We start from the raw sequence: 16,795 nt of genomic DNA, 5'->3' as shown, positions 1-16,795 counted from the left end.
GCAGACAAAGGCCCTGGACCATGTCAGGTCTCTGATCCCCTCCTTCAATGCCCTCTGAAACATTTTGAAGCAGGTGTAAAAAGTCACTCCAAGCCCATCTTCTTTCTGCAGCACAAGGTCAAAAGTACAACGGTCAAGGGCTGGTGCAATCCTAGTCATTCTCCTTGCTTGTGCTGCCAGTGCATGAGAGTCCAGGGAGAAATTAGCTTCAGAATTCTAGACTGAGCACCTTGGCTCCTTCTAAAATGAATGCTTCAGAATAGGCAGATCATTAAAACCTCCTTAGGCATGGTTACAGGGAGGCCTGCGAGGGCCACAAATCTTGCCACAGAGATACAGTATTTATCTGGTCAGCATTTCCACAGCCTGCTGATGGCCAGGGAAAGATTTAGCAAGGTGGTTCTTCCAGCCTCCCCACTTTACAAAGTACCTGTTGGGGGTGGGCTGACCTTGAGCAGGGCACGTCTCTTCTCTGAACCTGTTTCCTTATATGTGAAAACACAAGGTTTAGATGAAAGCCTGCAAGTCTGAGTTGTAAGGAGATGATTTCAAGGGTGCTGCTCCCTCTTGCCATTCCAAAGAGCCTGATTCCAGGCATTTGAGGGGCTTGTTTAACACAGGGTGGTCCGGCCTTGAAAAAACTGGCTAACAGTCCCCAAACTCAAATAAAATAATTGGTGACAGAAAGGCCATTTAGCCTGACTATTAAGCACTGGAAGTAGATATCTTTTAGGTGTCTGCTCAGCTTGTCAGAAACTCCCTTTACTCTTAAAAACGTTCCCCCAAGCAATTCACATGGGTGGGATACCAGTGTCAGTGCTGGTGACCCCAGCCCTCCTGATGACTGGGCCGTCAATAGACATGTGACCCATGGAGAGCCAGTCAGATCTTCTCTTCCAGGAATTAAGAGTTGGGATCCTGAGACGACAAGTCAGCTTCCACCTAAGACTAGAATGGTAATGTATTCGTGGGCTGCCCGGGGCCAGGACAGAAAATGCACGCACATCCTCCATCCATTCTTTCTAGCCTCTGAACTTTAAAATCTGAGGGGTTCATTCTTAGACAGCTGCAGCTGCTTACATATTGTCTGCCCAACAAAACATTTACCATTTCTTCTGGGATGTGATACACAGAGTGGGGGTGGGGTGAAAAAATAAGAATAATATAATCACCATTGGGTGCCGGCATAGCCTCTCTGCCTGGCTTGGAGGGACGGTGTGCTGGCTTAAGTATAGAGACCAACTTGGCCAGTGAGCTTAAAGATGGCATTGGAGATAACTTCCTGAACTGGTGATTCAGAGCTGGGAAGTCCATACCATTCATTTGCTCCCCTCGCACTGGCCTCTGTGGTGTTTGAATAACATGATCCTGGCACTTCCCACAAATTAGAAGGCGGTAAGACTCCTCTTTAGAGCATTTACATGGACTTTGGAGGCCAGGCCAGGGCTGTGCAGCGAGGGGCAGTGGGGGGTTGACAAAGGTCTGTGTAACAGGGGCCCTGAGCTGAAGGGCTGTCATGGTTGACCAGGTGGACCAAAGAAGAGAATGCTGTTCTGCTGGTGGAGAAATGATGCCTGGGTTTTCTTTTTGTTAGAGGTTGCTTCCTATTACTAGCAACCCAAGGGCTCTAACTTACACAGCAAACTTAATAGTTCAGATCCAGTCTGAGGGCTCCTTGAGAGTCCATGAGAACTGAGCGTCAGGAGAGAGGGTGACAAGTCTTATGGGCTAGCAGCCGCCCCATCGCTGAGACAGTGCCCAGACGTTTGCGTCAAGACCTGCCCTCAGCTTCCCCTTTTCTGTGCTGCACGCAACTCTTTCAGCTCTTCGCAGTGTACCAAGTCTGCTATCACTTGTCTCCCCAGGTGGCTTCAGGGAGACAGCCGTGGGTAGGTGTTAGGTTACCCTGTGACCTGAAACTTGAAGCAGTGAGCTGGAAAACACAGCATGATGAGTGGAATGGGTGAAAGGAAAGCAGCACTCAAGATCAGGAGGCCCAGCCCACTGGTGAGCTGCGTGCCCTTGGGCAAGTCCCTTAGCCTTTCTGGCTTTCATGTAATTCCTCTATACGAAGAGAAGGGAAGAGCAGATATCTCCAAGACCCTGTGACCAGAGGGCATGGCCTCCCTAACCTCCTTCTCTGCCAACACTCCCTGTCCCATGGCAAGTTCCAATAAGAGTTACTCCCGGAAAGGTGCCCCAGCCTGTCCCAGATGCTGCCTGCCCAAAGGGAGTAAGCTCTGATTGAGATTCATCCCACACTTCTTTCCTCAATCACCATACATGCTCCCTTGAATTGATGAGTCGAGGACTGCCAGTCCAGGCTATTCTGGCAACAGACAGTTGAGCTTATTGGAACCGAACACCAGGCTTTCAGTTCACGTCAGTCTGGTCCTCGGATGTGCATGATTGCACATTCAGAGACAGGCACCTGCACTCAGAGCATCCTTGGCTGCCAGCACGCTCCACTGAGCTAGCCCCAGCTGTTACGGGCCACCCGTTTAAACAAGGCTTGCCGGGAGCTGGGCCTGGCCGCTGAGGCGAAACTGTGTGGAAGTGGTTGAGGTTGCTCACACAAGAGAGGCCCCACTGTTGGCCGGGCCTGTCAAGCTGCTCTTGGGGACAGCTGTACACGGTGTTCAGCCCTAAGGAGCCTCCTCCCTCGTGGGTTGGGACATCTGCTAAACCTGTTTGTCATTCTCACCCAGCATCAGAGCTGGGCACTGGGATATTCAGCGTCCCCATTAGAAAGAACTTCCCCGAGTCCCTGGCTTCCCTCAAATGAGGGATCCACAAACAAACCTTTCCATGAAGGTTTCATAGCAGCATAAGATCCATAGTTAATTTCAGGGTTAAGTCCAAACATGATGTTGACTAGCTGTGAAGCCCTATGCCTATCTGAGCCTCTGTTTCCTCAGCTGTAAATGGAAATAACAATATTGCCCACCTCGCTGGGTTTATGTAAGAAATAAATACATATAAGCTAAGTACTTAGAACAAGTCCTGGCACATGGTAAATGCTTAATAAATCTTATCGTTATTATTGTCATTAATTTGGTCAAGGGAGGTCGGATGTGGAAGGCAGCTGGAAGAAGACGATTTAATTTCATTAACGAAAAGCACTACTTCTATATCAGTATCAAAATGTTCCTTATATTCAGATGGAATTTTTTAACTACAAAATGTACTCTCTCATGCGATTTTACACGTTTAAGAAAAGACACGTTATTTAGAATGCAGGCTGAGGGGAGGCTGGGAGGGTCTAATAGGCCTTCCACCAGATCTGGCGGACCACCTCTCAGGCTTCTGGCCTCCCTCCCCTCGGGGTGACATGCCCTCGTCTCTGAATAAGAAAACTTCAAAACAGAGACGTCAAATAATGTGTCCATGGTGTGTGATTCAAAACCAGATCTACCCACATCAAAAGCCTCTGCTGTTTCTATCCCTCCATCCTGTCAAGCATGGTGCCAGGCAGGTCAGCTGGAAGAGACACAGACATAGGACACGAGCCCAAATCCAAGGTGGCTTCACCCTGACAGGAACAGCTAACGTTACACAGCAGGCCTAGAATATAGTTGAGAAAAAGCTCCCAGCAATCAAAAAAAGAAAAGAAAAATTAGAGGATCAAAACAAGAGATCTAATCTCCAACAAATAAGAGTCCTAGGAAAAGAGAGAAAATTGAAGAAATATAAGAAAGTTTCCCAGAACTGAAAGGCATGAGCTTGCCGATTGAAAAGGATCTGCTAGGGGTACAGACCAACTGGGGATCAGCAATGCTCCATCATGAAATTTCCTATCATCAGGAATAAAGAGAATATTCTAGAGGTGTTCAAAGAAGAAAAATTAGATACATACAAAGGACTGGACCCAGGATGACACTCTCCAGCAACACTGGAAACAAACAACCAAGTTAAAAGGAAAAAAATTGAGCAACACCCCCACAGTTCTGAGTAAAATCCATTTCCCACCCAGATTTCAATTTTAAGACAATGTCAATGAAGTGTGAGAGTAATACAGTCATTTTCAAAAAAGGAAAGGTTTCAAAACATTTACTTCCCATGGACCCCTTCTCAGGAAGCCACCGGAAGCTGTGCTGTATCAGAAGTGGGAGGTGCCCCAGTGCTATGCTGTAGCTGGCTCATCTCAGCCCGCAACAGCATTTCTTCCCAATTCTGAGTACAACAGTTAATTTTACGTGTCAGTGTGACTGGGCCTGGGGGGGGCCCAGGTTAAACATTACTACTGGGTGTGTCCGGAAGGGTGTTTCCAGATAAGCTTAATATATGAATTGGTGGACTTAGTAAAGTACCTTGTCCTCCATCCCCAAGGTATATAGACATCACTCAATCCGTAGAGGGCCTGAAAACAAAAAGGCAGAAGGAGAAATTTGCCCTTTTTGCTTCCTGGCTGCCTGCTGCTCTGGGACATTGGTCTTCTCCTGCCCTCAGACTGGCATTTATATCATCAGCTACCCTGGTTCTCAAACCTTCAGACTCAGACTGGAATTATACCACTGGCTTTCCCCGTCTCCCAGCTTGGGCAGCTGCAGGCAGCAGCAGATCGTGGAAATTCTCAGCCTCTGTAAACACGTGAGCTAATTCCTCATAATAAATCTCTGATAGATAGATAGATAGATAGATAGATAGATAGATAGATAGATAGATAGATAGATAGATATTCTATTGGTTCTGTTACTGTGACTAATATACCAAATTTAGTGACATTATAGTAGTCGCTTAAAATTAGCCATGGAGGCCAATAGGCACGTGAAAAGATGCTCAATATTGCTAATTATGAGAGAAATGCAAATCAAAACTACAATGAGGTATCACCTCACACTGGTCAGAATGGCTGTCTGGAGAGGGAGTGTAGAACAGGGAACCTTCACACACTGTTGGTGGGAATGTAGTTGGTACAGCCATTATGGAAAACAGTATGGAGTTTCCTTAAAAAACAAAAAATAGAGTTACCAAATGATCCAGCAATTCCACTTCTAGGCGTATATCTGGAAAAGACGAAAACTCTAATTTGAAATGATACATGCACCCCAATGTTTATAGTAGCACTGTTTACAATAGCCAAAATATGGAAGCCATCTACATGTCCATTGACAGATGACTCGATAAAGAAGGTAAAGAAGATATATATATGAATATTACTCGGCCATAAAAAAGAGTGAAATAATGTCATTTGCAGAAATATGGATGGACCTGGAGATTATCACACTAAGTAAAGTAAGTCAGACTGAGAAACATAAATAAAGTCATATGATATCACTTATACATGGAATCTAAAAAATGAGACAAATTTACTTATTAAATAGAAACAGACACACAGATACAGAAAATAAACTTATGGACACCAAAGGGGAAAGTGGGGGAGGTATAAATTTGGAGTTCGGGAATTAGCAGACAAACTACTGAATGTAACATAAACAACAAGATCCTACTGTACAGCACAGGGAACTGTATTCAGTATCTTGTGATAATCTATAATGAAAAAGAATACATATATACATGTATAATTGAATCACTATACTGTACACCAGAAAGAAACTAACCCAGCATTGTAAATCAACTATACTTTAATTTTAAGATTATTAGAATTGGAGGGAATATTGATACCACAGAAATCAGCAACCCTACAGACTAGGGCTTCCTTTCCTGACTGTCCCCGATCCCCAGGTGGTCATGAAACATTTACTATCACACTACTGAAATAAATCAAGAACAAGACAAGGCATCCTGGAAATAGGAATCCTACTTAGGAGGAAAACTAAGTGAATTCCAAAGATAATGATGAAGAGAAATCCTGGGACAGTTGAGGAGAAAGAGAGTTCTAGGGAAAATGTCTCCCCAAAAGAGAACTAGGAAGACTGACAAATTATCTGGTAGTTCTGACCATGTTGAGACATATTTTTCAACTCTGGCAAAGATTTAGGTACATATTAGTAACAGGTTCAAATGAAAACACAAAAACAAAATGGCTAATATTAACTACAGGGAAAATAAATTATTTCACAAAATAGGAATTATAACTCTAGTGCCCTATGTGGCTCAGCTGTGAACAATGTCTATCTAGTTAGTGATGTAAATACCAAATAGTGATCTAATTAAAACCATTATATAACTCCATCAATAGACTATAAAAAGGGGAACTGGAGACTCTAAGATAGTAGCATACTCTCTAAATCTATAGTAGGAAAACAATAGATAAAACATTAATATGGAAAAAAATTTGCTTATATATAAGCATGTTATATAAAAATAAAGAGGCCAACATCTGAAGTAAAAATGTGTAACTGGCTACATCTGAGAAATGTTAGATAACTGGAGGTTGGCAGGAGTCAGGCAGGCGACTACATTTCATGCCTAACCCTCACAGTGCTAGGCTTCCTCTTTAATTGTGCCCCTAATTATTTCAAATGAAGGAGGAGAGGCGGCAGCATGGTATAGTTAGAATTAGCTCAGCCTTGGGCTCTGTGGGCTCCAGAGAGGAGGAGCAAGGCAGAGTGAGCGCCGGAAAGACAGAAAGCCCTGTGCTTCCCTCTGTTATAGGCCGGTGACAGGAGGAGAGGGGACAGAAGAAGGGAAAAGTACAGGCACATGATTCCATCTTGGAACTGGTCAGCTGGGACCTTCTAAAATTGAGTTAGCCGCTCTCCAAATGGTTCCCGAACAAGGCTGCTAGCTATAAAACGCAGAGTTCAGTGGGCAAAAAGTATTACTGAAAATAATGGAAAACACATGATCCAAGAGTGTCCAACCATAAAGGGTGGCATAAATAAAAACAGTATATCCATATATGGAATACTGGGCAGACATTTTGTTTTAATTTCTTCTTTTTGGGGGGGATAATTAGGTTTATTTATTTATTTATTTTCAATGGAGGTACTGGGGATTGAACCCAGGACCTCAAGCATGCTAAGCACACACTCTACCACTGAGCTACACCCTCCCCCACTGGGCAGACATTTATAAAGATGCTTAGGAAGCTGTTAAATGGCATGGAAAGGTATTTACAGTCTATTCAGTTTAAGGGGAGTAAAAGGGAGAAAAAAAGGAGAGTGTACTACAGCGTGTATATCATGCCTTTAAAAAAAAAATAACATTCCAAATTTGGTCATCTCCCTCTAAAACTATCAGGCAACAAAGAGACATCCAAATGCAATATGCCAAAATGCCACTTTTTAAGTTAAAACTGAGCTCTTAGTTTGGTTAGCACAGTAATTAAAAGGAGTTACTTCCTCTTTCCTGGAGGGAATATAAACTAGTACAAACATTTTGGAAAATAATTTAGAACTCTGTATTTAAGCCTCAAAAATGAGATCCAGTAATTCCTCTTCTGGGAATATACCTAAGAAAACAATAAAAATGCAGGAAAAAAGACCCTGCCACATTATTTAAATAGCACAGATCAATTAAATATTTAATCCCAAGGGTGGTATATTACACTGGCATTAAAAAACATGTTTTGAATAATTTTAACAAAAACACAGAAAATGCTTATGATACAATGATGGTCGAGGAAAAGGACGCCCAATTATATAATCTCAAACACTTCAGCAAAATGCACAGCGTGAGAGAAACACATCAAAACATTAATCATGGTTATGGTTGAGTGGTGGAATTACGGGTAATTTCCATTCTTTTATCTAGACTTATGTTCCCTCAGTTTTGTACAGTGATAGCTGAGAGGTTGAATGACATTCCCAATTTACATGAATTTGGCATTTGCCAGTATTGTTTTTAATCATGCATTCAGAGGTGTGCTCAAAAACAGATTCTCCAGAAAACAAAGAAACAAAAAATACCTTGATTTGTAGCATTTGCGATTTCCATGGTGTTAATACTCCCATTGTGGCCAATTTCACGCTATAAACAGCCTGCCTCACACAGGTGGGCTGGAGCAGGGAGGAGGCAGACGAACACCTAGGGCAAAGGTGAAGCCAGGAGGAGCTGAGAATGAGTTATCCCCTCTAATCACATTATCCAACCCACATACCCACACTCCTACCTACCTTACCCTTTCACTGTTGGAATCCAGCTAATGAGGGTCACTTATACCTGTAGCCATGATAAAGAAAACCAGTCTAAGATAAGGTTTATTCAGTCCCAAAGATGGATTTCAAAAAGCTGGAAAGTCCAAGGTAAGCCCAAATGGATCAAAAGCTAAGAAAATCGCAGGTACAATCAATATTTCAATTTAGTTGGCTTCTTTTTATGCTAGATATTTTATGTCAAGCACTGAAAAACATTATTCTGAGATGTTCAGAGACTCCTCCAGTCTGCCCTGGGGACCATGGCATAAGAAAGTGAAGAATCTGGGGCTTCACTCCTTCTTTGTCATCAGCAAGACTTGGAGGACAGTGGGAGTAAAGGCACAAGTCGGAGTGGGGGGCACGGGAGCATCCTTCCCCACCCCCACTCCCAGTGCACACGCTCCCACTCACGCCAAGTGGTTTGGGGTAACTGACCCTCTTAGAGGCTGTGTGTTCTGGTTTCTAAAATAGTGATGAAAATAGTAATAACCAACTACACTGAAATATTGTTATCAAAAAATTATTTTGTATAGTAACACATAACAATGACAGACATTATTATATATTAAAGCACATAAAACAAAATCGAGGGGCTGGCCTAGTAACTGCCATATTTTGAAGTAGCAAAGTAAATCATTTTTTGAGATAACTGAAACAATTTCCAATGTGCTCTGAAAATAGCTGTGATTTCTTCTGGTAACAGTCATAGGTCTGCTAACGTTACTGTGGGTTGTCACCTCTATTTGTAATTAAAGGACATGCCAATTTTCAATTAGAGAAATTTCAGAATTCTAAACACGGACCCCAGGTTAAGTCAAGCTCAGTAAGTCTAAATAAATCTCGTGCCAAATTTATATTTTCATTTTATTTTTCATATTTCTTTAAAAATATGGCTGCATTATTCCTTGCCTGTTTTTTTGTTTTTGTTTTTGTTTTTGTTTTTTCATTTTAAAACTTGGAATGAGTTATACTTGTGGTTTGGTTATTACCCTAGGGGTCTACTATAGGAAACACAGGACATACTCGCATTCGTGTCTCAACAGGTCTTAGCCAATGTCATAGATCCAATCTGATTTCTAAACAATATAAAACATCACTGGTTAAAAATGATTGTATTTTGACCCATGAGCCCATCTGTTTCAAAATCATAAACTTAAAGAAATCTTGCCTGTAGGGTGCTGCACCAAATCAGATCTGGTGCTAACTACAAAGCATTTTTGGTTCCTTAGAACACATTTCACTTCATTCCCTACTGAGTCTTAATTAATGTCCTGTTTCCCCTACCCTGGGAAAAACCATTATACAAAATACTTTTTTCTCTTCTAGGTGACCAAAAGCTAATAACCATCCTAGTGGCAAAGGTAAGAAAAAATTAACAGCGTTTCTTCTTTCCTCAGATTCCATAACTGCACACGAACATACCAAGGTAACTGGAAGTTAAATTTCTACTTTTTGCAAGTCGTGGGCAGCTCTGCAGAGCAGGCACCACCAGCCAGCCCATTCACATTTTTCTCTTTGCATTCCCCAAGCTCCTGCCCTTTCAAACATGTATGGAAATGAGGGGCCCAAAGAGCCATTAATGCAAATTTCTTTAAATAAGAAGCCTGAAAACCAAAAGACTGTTGGTGGCTTCAGAAAATACCTTGCAGGAAAATGCTGTGTCCATAGTGAACCGTCACTGCATGACCCTGGGAAAATTAACTCGTGTGGAGGGAAAAACAAAGAGCGGCGACCAAAGCAGGACACCTCTGTCAGTCTCCGAGGACAAAATCCCGCAGCTTCGCGGGTGGGAGGAAGACTTTGAAAGGGGGCTAGGAGGGGCGCTGATTCTTTTTCATGGACTTGAGGATTATTCTTTAATAGGAAAATGTCTCTAAACATCATGCTTAATAATTCATTAATAAATGTGTGAAAGGTCCTTGTTAGATGGATGCAATCCTCCCATCTATCGCTGCATCCTGAGAACTCTGTACGAATAAGACTGGGAACCAAAGGACCCACTGAGAGGGTCGCTCGCCCCGCTCGGCCCCCACCCAAGGTTCTCCCCCTCCGCCTCCAGGAGGCTACGGCCGGCAGGAAACTGGCTCCGGATTTGGCTGTCAGAAATGCTTTGTGCCTAGAGTTTTCCTGCTGGTAGACGGTCTGGACTTTGTCACTACGTGGAATCTGTTGGGAATTTACTTCTCCCTCAAAACAAAATGCATTTTCTCATCATCGTATTCTTAGATCAAGAAAGGGATCCTCTGTAACCAAGACCTTGGAAATCTAAGAGAAGAGGAATGAGCAGAGGGTGGAGCATGTAGCTTTCATTGCTGTACCCCTCGGTGCCTCTGCTGCTTACCTGCGAAAGGGGAATGAGAGTGCCTGCCTCACAGGGTGTTGTGAGGATTGAGTAAATACCAACCCAGCGTATAGAACCTACTGTATATCATTCAGCAGCTATTCAGCCTGTGGAAGGTGCCAGTGGATTTTATTCTGTCTTTTAACCCAGCCTGAAATACCAGAAAACATACACTTTTATGGAAAATTATTGATATTGGTATCCATTAGGAACAACTGATCATTTTTCCAGAAACCTGCATTGCTATACTTGCCAAAGTGGTGGGAAACAAGCTCCAACACTGCTTTAGAGGAAGGAAAATCCTCCATTTAGCCTGAAACCATGGGCAGCCATCTGCCTACCATCGCCACACTGCCACACTTACAGGGGGCTTGGAGAAGCCATCCCCAACAACATCCTGGTTTTACAGACGAGACACTAGGACCAGAAGCATCTATTTGTCCATGGTCACCTAACAGAGCCTGGTCCAGAACCCAGTGCTCCTAATGCCCACCCCAGAGTTCATCTACAGCTCCACAGGCCTCTCGTGACCCTAAGGTGACTCTCCCCTTTCCTCCCCCCCCACACCAAGTGTGTCCCACTAGAGTTACCGAGAGTTGAAGATGTAGTTTAAATCTATGAGTTGCCTTTGAATTTATAGCCCATTGAAGGCATCTGAATTCAGAACCTAGATCTAGAAACTGGAAGTCAGAGGTTTGAGGCAAAAATGTTTCCTGGAGAACTGTCAACACACATTTGTTATTAAGGTCCTGGTAATTCTTATATTAGTAGAATTCACTGCCCCATTAATTTTAGTAAACACAACCCTAGAAAGTTCTAACTATAACCCCAGATTCTGTACTCTTGGCAGCCGTTAAGAATAGCAACCCTGAGTAGATAGGTGTAGCTCAAGGGCAAAGCACATGCTTAGCATACAAGAGGTCCTGGTTCAATCGGTTCAATCCCCAGTACATCCACTAAAAAAAAAAAAAAAAAAAAAAATAGCAACCCTTATAAAGCAACATACTGAGCACAACTGGCCTTGACCGTATGTGAGGGACAAGTTCACAAGCAGCCCAACTGCAACCCAGTCATCGCCGCATACCTGTCAGCCTCTAAATTCACACAAGAGAATCCACACAAGTGCTTAGGGCTCTACCATTCACATCTACACACTGTCTCCATATCTAATCACCTCCAGCATACCCTGCACACACACCCTACATGCATGTGTACACACCATATTCAGCCTACACATGCTCACACAGGAACACCCTCTGTGTGCATGTGCTGGTGCCCACACACGCATGCACACACACACACACACACACACACACACACTCTCACGCCGTGCCCTACCTGATTGCTAATCCTCCAAGTCTTGGCTCTGTGACCCTGTACTTCAACCCTCAGGCCTGGCCCTTCACATTTGGCATTTACTCTTGAGCCCTCTGGAACGTGAACGGGGCTGTCTTCAATCAATGGCTTTTTACTCAATCTGCCTTAGTTCTCACGAGATCTACAATCCAGATCTGAAACATCCATGTTCCTACTCAAATCTTTAAAGGATCCCACCTAACTAACCGAACCGGCCCAGTGTCGGCAGCCCCTCTTCTTCCACCACATTGTTCTTAGAGCTGGGAGTAGGGCTGAGGGGGCTGCACTGGACCAGGCAGGACGGTCCCAGAGATGATCAGAACATTAAACTCGCTCACTGGAGCCAGCTGGACAGTTCAGTCAGCCTGGACTTCTCCATCTACAGAGCGGCTCTGAGTGATCCAATCAGAGGACTGCAGTTACCCTTGCTGGTAAGAGTTCAATGGTTAGGGCCTTGTCCTCCAAGAGAAACTCACCCCTGCCACACACCAAAAAAAAAAAAAAAAAAAGCCACAGGGAATTGGCCCATCCTTGAATGTCTTAAATTGATTTCAGACATTGAAGTTTGGTTTGTTTTTTGGTTTTTTTCCAGAGACCAGCTTAGCACCCTAACTCTCCCTTAGCATATCCAGCCATCACTAGTGGCTGAAGACAGCCAAGCAGAATCTCTCCCAGCCTCCTCAGCTGCCCACCAGAACCGACCAGGCAGAGTATGGCTGAACTGAGCATGGCCCTAAAGACACCCACTGCCCATCCTTGCCTGATCCTGTCCCCATTTCCCAACACCAAGTTCTGGTTCAGGGCGCTGCAGAGGATGGAGGTCTCCAAGAACATAACCAGCTAAAGTTTGGCCACTTTTTCCTCTGTTGTGTTCACATGGTTTTGTTCCGCAAATCCAGACAAGGAGGAGGGCGGAGGCTGGGAGGTGATCTTAGATCCTGCACAGAGCACATTCATCTCCAATGACACCTCTACTGCCCACTCTTAAGCCCACTCCCAGGAGAAAACAGAGACTGAAGCCCAAGTTCTACCAAACAGCCATGGGCAGTTCACATGCACTCAGGTGACTCACCCTCCCCCACAGACTGTGCAGTCATCTTAATATCCCATGACTTCATATTAACTGAAACTCATCCATCTTTGTAAAGAGCAAAATGGCCTTAGGAAGAGCAGTCTAATCCCACTTCCTTCTCTTGTTCCTGCCTCTCAGGAGGAAGAGGTGTCCAGGCTAGTGAGCAGCAGTGGCTCAGGTGAGCGGTTATCACCAGGTTAAATGGATCCCACCTCTACTCTGCCTTTACCTCTAAGTGAGAGGTGGGTTCCCAGGAGACTTAGGCCTGTGTACAAATGATACATTAATACTTTGCTGAATACTTAGAAACTACACTCTATTATCTGAGTGCAGAAATGAAGACGATATTTTATTATTGACTGCTGTACAGAATCATACAGGCATAGATATATATGCAGACATACAAATGACTTTCAATTGCCTATCCATGTTCTGCCTTATTATAAAAAGAATTTGAGGTGGCTAAAAGCTATTGCAATACAAAAAGTATATGTTAAAAAAAGAGTCATGGAACAATCTAACTGATGAATGGATGAACAACATTGGCATATCTATTAAAAGAGAATATTATTCAGCCATAAAAAGGAATGAAGTATGGATACACACTACAACACTGATGAACCTTGAATGAATTGTGTTAAGTGAAGGAAGTCAGGCAAAAATGGCTACATGTCATATGATTCCATTTATAAGAAATGTTCAGAACAGGAAAATCCACAGAGACAGTAAGCAGATTAGTGGTTACCAAGGCCGATGGGGAGAAGACATGGGAAGTGACTGCTTAATAGATAAGGGGTTTCTTTTTCGGGTGATGAAAATATTCTTGCATAAGATAGTGGTGATACACTACATTGTGAATGTACTAAAAGCCAATGAGTTGTACACTTTAAAATGGTGAATTTTATGTTATGTGAATTTTACCTCAAAAAATACAAAAAAAAAAAAAATAGAACAAAGCGTGAAGGGAAAACAAAAGGTAAGAGATTAACACCAAGCCTGAGAGTGGGGGTAGTGATTGTTACAAAGTGCAAACCATGGTTGCTGGGTTGAATCACCATGATTCCCAACGAGAGCAGACCAGGAAACCCAATCAATCAGTTAGAGATTCCCATATTCCACCAGACGAGAGCAAACCAGTCAGTGAGGAGACGCACTGGTCTCCCAGCACTGGGACACAGGGACACTGCTCCGTGGACTCCCTGAGGGGAAGTTCTGTGATGTGGCAGAATGGGTTCTCCCAACAGCCTTTCAGCAAACACAAAGATGAGTCTCTCATGCAACTTCTGGTAAGGTTTCCCAATGCAGGCTGAAGGCAACTGCCAGAGCACCTTTCCACAAAGCCACACCCATTACTAAACATACATACATGTGACTTCCATCCTATGGACTGTCTTTAAGAATGATGTTCTTAAAGGATCGCCTTACCTTTATCTTCCCTGTATTTTTTAATTTATGTCTATATTGTGTGTATATTTAAGCCAATTTGAACCTGCGTTAATAGCACTTAGAGTTTTGATTAAAATGCAGGTTCCAAGATCTTAGGCTAAACTAATGCAGATTCAAAGCCTTTGAGAATAGGGTCCATGATTATGAAGTTTAATAAGCTCCCCAGGGTGGGAGGGTATAGCTCAGTGGTAGAGCGTGTGCTCAGCATGTGTGAGGTCCTGGGTTCAATCCCCTGCACCTCCATTAAAATAAATAAGTAAATAAATAAACCTAATTACCTCCCCCTAAAAATAAAATAAATAAAATATATTTTAAAAACAGCTCACCAGGTGATTTTTATGGTCAATAAAGCTTGAGAGTCCTTCACTGCAGTTCCTGGAGGCCCTGAAGAAGGTACACTACAGAGGCAGCTGGTAGGAGCCATGGTGTGTCTCCTGCCTCTTTACCTTCACACCTACCTCAGGCAGTGCAAGGTCTCCAATCCCTGGGTAGACACATGGTCACTTAAGTGAAAAGCAGTCAAGTGGTATCTTCCAGGGTCTTCTCTCAGCCCTTTCAGGGCCTCCTGCTTTGGGCCACACACCCAGTAGCTCTGCCTCAGAGACGGAAGGATGTTGATGAGGTCATTCACACCTTATAGAGGGGTTCACAGGAAGACTTCACCACAGAACTGAGCAGAAGATGCCACGTCTCCTCACTCCCAGCCTACATACAGGAGGGGCTGAGTCTTACTGCATGGGCCAGTGTCTCTTCCTAGCCCCGTGTGAAGCCTGGGTCCGTGTTCTGTGCTAGACAGCTCCAACCAGAGGTCTTGGGGCACCTCCAACCCAAAGGCCCCAAACCAGCCTGGGTCCCTCCATTATCTTGAAGGAAAGAATCAATTGAATCTCCAGACCTCTACAAGTAGGCATTTTTTCTGTTCCTTCATCTAGTCTGTCCCAGTGCTTCTTAAACACCAAGAAGTAAAGGCTTGTATACACAAGATCACATATACTATTCATAGAGGATTTAGGGGACCTAGTAAGGATAATTTTTATTCAGTTGGTTTTTGCTACCACTGAACTTCAGAAACTAACACACAGATGATGTGATTTCTTAGTACCTGTTCCTGTTCATAGCACTTGTCACTTGAGAATCAGTTTTCCCCCTTGCTAAACTCTGAATCAAAAGCAAGAGCCTTTTTTTTTTCTGAGACTAACCTGTTCGTATTCTCTGCCCAGTTTTCTATTGTGTCTTTTCCTTATTGATTTTTCTCCTTCCAGTTTTATTGAGGTATAATTGACATACAGCACTGTGTAAGTTAAGGTGTACAGCATAATGATTTGACTTACATCATGAAATGATGACCACAGTAAGTTCAGTGAACATCCATCATCTCATGTAGATACAAAATTAAAGAAATAGAAATACATATGTATTTTTTTCCTTGTGATGAGAACTCTTAGGATTTTACTCTCTTAACTTTCATTTATACCAGACAAGAAAGATGCTCACTATCTGGCACAACTCCAGTCTTTTCTTTCTGGACTCCTTGCCCAAGGCTCCCTCATCTACCAGAGAGAACAGATGAAATCACTCAGGTGGGATGGAAGTGGCCTCAGGTCCTTCCTGCCTCCCAGCATCTTGGAAATCAAAAGGAAGTTAATTTGTACCATAACAGACAGCACATGCTGGGCGCTAAATCCTAATCTTACAAACAATATTTTTCTTCTCTCATCTCATCTGGCCAGTCCTGTCCCTCAACCCTGGTGGAAGCTCACTAACGAAAATAAAATCCACCACCTCAACACACCTACTGATGCTTAGTTCCCAACAGGAGTATCGTTCTGAGAGACACACTTTCAAATTCCTGGCTCTGCCACTCACTAGCTATTTAATCCCAAAGTGACCTAACCTTGCTGTGCCTCAGTGTCTTCATCTGGAAAACCTCATTTTATAGAGTTATTGAGAGAGAGGATTAACTGAGTAAAAAAAATACAGCCAGTCCTCAACAGTTCTGGCAAAGAAGAAATAGTCAAAACTTCCAGATGTGCTGAAATACACACCTGTTGTCCTGAGTCTTCCCAGCAGGGAAAACTTTTGGTGATGGTTCTGAAGGACACTGAGGAGTCTCCTGTTCTAAGGGGAAGTACTGATAGCTGAACACACACCTACACTCACAGGGCTAATTTGGCCATTGTCCTTCTTACTTGAAGAAGCTGTTCTCATAAGTCCTATTTCCTGAAGGTGATTTCAGCCAAAATGGAAAAAAAATGAATGGTGTAGGATTTAACCTAGGCTAAAACAGGAAGGCTGGCCAGACTTAGGGCCACCTGGCAGTGGGGGGTCGGGACCTCTGGCTCAGTTCACAGCTGCTCTGGGCTCAGGACAAGTTACCATCACTGATAGGAAATCAGATGCTAGAACATCCCAGATGTTGCTGGCCACAGGCCTGGACAGGGTTTCTGCTAAAGCTTTGAGGATGTTTGAAGCAATCCAAACCCCTTCCAGCTATTCCCCTGGGCTCTCTGTCCCCAAGGTAGCATGTGGAGAAGAATC

The sequence above is a fragment of the Vicugna pacos genome, chromosome 5, assembly GCF_048564905.1.
Source record: "Vicugna pacos chromosome 5, VicPac4, whole genome shotgun sequence".
In the NCBI taxonomy this organism is placed as follows: domain Eukaryota; kingdom Metazoa; phylum Chordata; class Mammalia; order Artiodactyla; family Camelidae; genus Vicugna; species Vicugna pacos.
This window is presented reverse-complemented; position numbering follows the sequence as displayed.